A 6,000-nucleotide genomic window follows, 5' to 3' on the forward strand; every position below is an offset into this window, starting at 1 on the left:
TGCAAAGCATGGAGGTAGGCTCTGTGGTGCATACAAGGTTATATAAGACATGATTCTTGCTCTCAAGAAGCCCACATTTCAATATGAAGATGACATAGGTGTATCAACAACCCATTGCCTTAAGTTAAAGTCATGGAGGAAGTCCGTCAGTGTCATCATTTCCCCGCCACCTCATGATCTCCTCCTTACAGTTCAGATCCTGACACTTGATAGACTGTGAAACCGTATGTGGCTTCATAAGCAAGAGAGCTATGCCGTCTCACAAGGCCACGCTCTCAGAAGGGCCCCATGCTTGGTTTAATCCTCTGCTGTTGCTGTCTGGAAATTCGTAATGATTTTATTTTTGAACTTGTGTTTGATAGAGGAAGTCTGATGGGACAGTGGAACATGCACGTGAGCAGCGGGAACGTGACCAGAGGTTATGCCTGCCTGGGTGCAGAGAGCTCGGGCCACACAGGCAACCCAGCATGCACACACATGCGTCCGGGCAGCTCGGTGCAGCCAGGCAGGGGGGGATGGTGGAAGCGATAGCAGAAGCAGAGGCAACAGCTGTGGCAGCGCTGGCTCCACAGACATGAAGGGCCCCTGCATGGGGACAGCACCAGGACCTGCAGTGGGAACCCAGCCGGCCACTCCCGGTCATCACACAAACATCACCTCTCCAGCCTGACACTGGGACAGCAACTGCTGGCACTCAGGCAGCAGACCATATCAGTAAGTTAGCGCCAAACACATGAACATCGCAATGAAGCCTATCAGGGAATTATTAGAATTTCCAAAGAGTTTAGAATCTCTGGTTTTGAAAAACTGCTGCCACATTGTGAAGCAAATAACCACACATGTAGAAATAGAAACGAAAGGATTATCCACATTCTGCAGAATAAAAGACTATAAAGAAGATGTGGTATATATACTCAGCCTTATACTTAAAGTAATTTTTTACTTCCCTGGTGGCCCAGTGGTTGACTCTGTGCTTCCACTGCGGGGGACATGGGTTCAATCCCTGGTTGGGAAAGTTCCATATGCCATGCAGAAATGCCACAAATTTAAAAAAAAAAATGAAATTTTTCCATGTGCAACAACATGGGTGAACTTAGAGGGTATTTTACTCAGTGGAATAAGTCAGAGAAAGACAAATACTGTAGTTATAACTTATATGTGGAATTTAAAATAAATGAATGTAACAAAAAGACTCGTAGATACAGAGAAAAAACTAGTCATTATCAGTGGGAAGAGAGGTAGGAGGAGAGGCAATATACCGGTAGGGGATTCAGAGGTAATTACTAGGTATAAAATAAATAAGATACAAGAATGTAATGCACAGCACAGGGAATATAGCCTGTTATTTTTATATGTACTTATAAAGTTATTATATATAGACTAAATCTATAACACTACTGAATCACTATGTTGTAAACTATGTTATTGAAAGCAACTATCCTCCAGTGTTTAAAAACACTATTTTCATTTGAAGGTTTGAATGAATCATTTGTTGTTGTTGGGGGTTTTGGAGTATAACTGCTTTACAATGTCGTGTTAGTTTCTACTATACAACAATGTGAATCAGCTATATATATACACATATCCCTTCTCTCTTGAACCTGCCTCCCACCTGCTATCCCACTCCTCTACATCGTCACAGAGCTCTGAATTGAGCTCCGTGTTGTACAGGCACTTCCCACTAGCTATGTATTTTACACGTGGTAATTCATGGGGTCGCAAAGAGTCGGACACGACTGAGAGACTGAACTGAACTGAACTGAGTGTATAGTCATTACTACTTTCCCAGTTTGTCCTACCCTCTCCTTCTTTTCCTGTGAATGAACCAGTTTTTAATGAGGAAAGCCATAGGGAATTAACTTTCTTTCCTTGTAATTGAAGCTAAAATGACAGAAAGCTTAAACAAGATTTTCAAATTATACTCAAATCACAAAGTCACTTTCAGTTACTTGTACAACCTCCACAAGTTTCAAGAAACATTGCCTTATAACTGAGGAAACATTAAAATGACATTATGAACATTCATACTTTAAACTCAGACTTATATAAAACAAATCCATGTGAAAAATTAAATCTGTTTAGAAAAATAGTCCCACAAGAACCAACACTAGAATAGACTAGAAATACTAAAATTTCTATTTCAAAATAAGTCATTAGAAATGAATTTTAGTGTGGCCACAGCCTATAGAATATTCTCAGCAATTGCATCAGCAGAAAGATCCTTTCAAAATGAAAATGATCATAAGTTGTGGTCTTACATTCGCTGAGTGATTGATAATGCTTTCAGGCATAGCTCTTGAAAAAGAAACTATATGGAATGAATTTCTTACCTGTTAAAATGACAAGTGTAAATCTTAATTTGCAGACAAGTGAGCCAAAACAATGTTCATAATAAATCAAGGTATCATATTAATATACTATTGTAGTTCATTGTATTATATAGAATATTGACCTCCCCCCCCATATTACTTTTGCAGTTTTCAGATTCACTGAGTTTCCCATTTACCACCACTACTCCTATTAAACTAGTACCTTTAGCTGCCCTTTTTTCCCCTGCTTTTGAACAAGGGTCCTACATTTTCATTCTGCACCTGACCAAGCAAATTATGTAGCCAACCTTGGTCAGGTAAGAGTATGACAGATTTTTCATCATAAGCCATTACTCAAGACAGTTTGTGTTGCGAATGCTTAAGAATATAGAAAAGAGCAAGAAAAAAAAAAAAAAAAAGATGCCTGTTCTTAATGTGTTCCATACAAAATCTATCAGCTGGTAGGCATTTTATCTACGTTAAGAGGAAAACTGTGTAATACTATGAGTCAGAGTGCAGAATTTGGCATAAGGAGAAATCTGTATTTGATCCAAAACGGATGTCACAGAAAAAGTTTGGGACAATGCCTCCAGTGGGTTGGCATCCTGATTAAAATTACAGTGTTTGCGGTCCAAAGCATGAGTTTAGCAGGGATAAACACCCATTCACATGAGGGTCAAACTCATACTTTATAAGCAGTAAGTCAGTCAGATTGTCCTGTCAGTATGCTGAGATTTTCAAGTAGGAAGAGCTATTTTTCCCCCAAATCAGAGAAATGGCATCACAATATGGGCCCTCCCCTTCTAGGCTTCTTCAGAATTGACAACTTCCAACAAGCTTTAGTGAGAGTTGCTCAGTCATGTCCAACTCTTTGTGACCCCATGGATATATAGTCCATGGAATTCTCCAGGCCAGAATACTGGAGTGGGTAGCCTTTCCTTTCTCCAGGGGATCTTCCCAACCCAGGGATTGAACCCAGGTCTCCCATATTACAGGCAGATTCTTTACCAGCTGAGCCACAAGGGAAGCTACAAAATCACCATAGAAATGACTTATATTTGAAAATGAAATATCAGGGAAAATCACCTAAATCAGATAAATCAAATTTGCTTTCCATAAAGCTAAAAAAGATCCATTTAATTACAATTATTTTATTTTATATTATGACTGTTATATAAAACAACTTTAAAAGAAGATGCATATTTACCCAAAACAAATTTAGTTCTATCTTCTGACTTTGAAAGAAGTTATGGATTTCTAAGTGATATCATTTATCAATGCTTTTAAATGGTCCCATTTCTAGTATCTATAATGTTAAAATAGACTGAGACAAGCTACAAGCATGTACAGAATTACAGAGAAAGGCATCATAAACAATGTTTCTAAAATTGGGAAAAACCATAGTAATACATATAAGAATAAGAAAATCAATTTCATAATGTGTAAAGCCCTCTTACAAATTAGTGACAAAATGACTTGGCAGCAGGCTTCTGTTTTCTAGGCTGACTATATCAAAGTTAGCTTTGAAAGACAAGAGCAAGTTTAAAAGAACTGTCCAAGGAGAGTGTGGGAAAGAGTGGCATTCCTCTGTCTTTGTGGTCCTCAGGGAATGGAGTGACTGGTGATTGATGACAAATGGAAAAGTCACAGGGCTTTAGTAGCCAAAATGCCCCACCCGCCACCTCAATCCTCCTTCCTATGCCTCTCTAAACCACTGGCATCAGAAAGCTTGGAATTTACAGTGAAAATACTTTAATGAGCTAGAACAAGGTCAAAGAGAAAAGGATGTTGTTTATCAGATACCATCAACACAGCAGTGAAACAGAAATAAAAACAGAAATACACATACACACACAAAAACCTGAGACTAGCTGTTTATCTAGGTCTATGGGGTCGCACAGAGTCGGACACGACTGAAGCAACTTAGCAGCAGCAGCAGCAGCAGTCTCCAGGAAAGGGTGGGACCACAGGCCTCTTATCACCTAAGTGTGATTCCGGCTGTGTGGAGGATGTATGGGGTTGTTATTTGTATATAGGGTTAAAGAACCAAGCTCTTTGCTCTAGTGTAGGCAAAGGATTGCAGACTGGCAGCCTGAAACTCAAACTGGACTCACAATTCAGTTCAGTTGTTCAGTCGTGTACGACTCTTTGCAACCCCATAGACTGCAGCACACCAGGTTTCACTGTCCATCACCAACTCCCTGAGCTTGTCCATGGACTCATGTCCATCGAGTCAGTGATGCCATCCAACCATCTCATCCTCTGTTGTCCCCTTCTCCTCCTGCCTTCAATCTTTCCCAGCATCAGGGTGTTTTCCAATGGGTCAGTTCTTCACATCAGGTGGCCAAAGTATTGGAGCTTCAGCTTCAGCGTCAGTCCTTCCAATGAATATTCAGGACTGATTTCCTTGAGGATTTACTGGTTTGAGCTCCTTGCAGTCCAAGGGACTCCCAAGAGTCTTCTCCAACACCACAGTTCAAAAGCATCAATTCTTCTGTGCTCAGCTTTCTTTATAGTCCAACTGTCACATCCATACATGACTACTGGAAAAACCATAGTTTTGACTAGATGGACGTTTGTTGGCAAAGTAACATCCCTGCTTTTTAATATGATGTCTAGATTGGTCATAGCTTTTCTCCCAAGGAGCAAGCGTCTTTTAATTTCATGGCTGCAGTCACCATCTGCAGTGATTTTGAAGCCCCCCAAAATAAAGTCTGTCACTGTTTCCATTGTTTCCCCATCTATTTGCCATGAAGTGATGGAACCGGATGCTCTAGTCTTAGCTTTTTGAATGTTGAGCTTTAAGCCAGCTTTTTCACTCTCCTCTTTCACTTTCATCAAGAAACTCTTAAGTTCCTCTTCACTTTCTGCCATAAGGGTGGGTTATCTGCATATCTGAGGTTATTGATATTTCTCCCAGCAATCTTGATTCCAGATTGTGCTTCATCCAGCCCGGCATTACACATGATGTACTCTGCATAGAAGTTAAATAAGCAGCATGACAATATACAGCCTTGATGTACTCCCTTCCCAATTTGGAACCAGTCTGTTGTTCCATGTCCATTTCTAACTATTGCTTCTTGACCTGATTTCTCAGATAGGTGCTATTTTGCATGCACAGTTTTAAACAGTTTTTCTCTTTTTTTAAAAAATAATGATTTATTTTATTTTTGGCCATTCCACATAACTTGTGGAATCTTATTTCCCTGACCAGGGGTTGAACCCAGACCTCAGCAGTGAAAGGGCAGAGTCCTCATCACTGGACCACCAGGGAATTCCTGGAGAGGCTGACTTTAGATGGATGGGCAGGAAGTTGTCTTTGAGGAAGTGATATTTATCCTAAATGACCCAAACCAGATCTGAAAAAAGTATTCTAAAAAGAGAAACAGCAAGTAGAAAGGTCCTGAGGTGGAACCAAGCTTGACTGGGCAGGGACACATGAGGTAGAGAAAGAGATGAAGTCACACAGAAGGCAGGGTTTAGATCACATAGAACTTTAATTCAGACTTGGACTTTATTCAAAGGACATTAACTGGACTTAATTATAAGGGCATTTGGAAGCTGTTAGATAATGTTAAACAGGGGGATGCATTGATTTATATTAATTTTGAAAGCTTTTTCTGGACACTGGTTAGATTATAGATTGGCAATTGTGCAAGAGGGGAGGCCAAGTAGGAGTCATTGTAACAAT

Source organism: Bos mutus, chromosome 6 (genome assembly GCF_027580195.1).
Source record: "Bos mutus isolate GX-2022 chromosome 6, NWIPB_WYAK_1.1, whole genome shotgun sequence".
In the NCBI taxonomy this organism is placed as follows: domain Eukaryota; kingdom Metazoa; phylum Chordata; class Mammalia; order Artiodactyla; family Bovidae; genus Bos; species Bos mutus.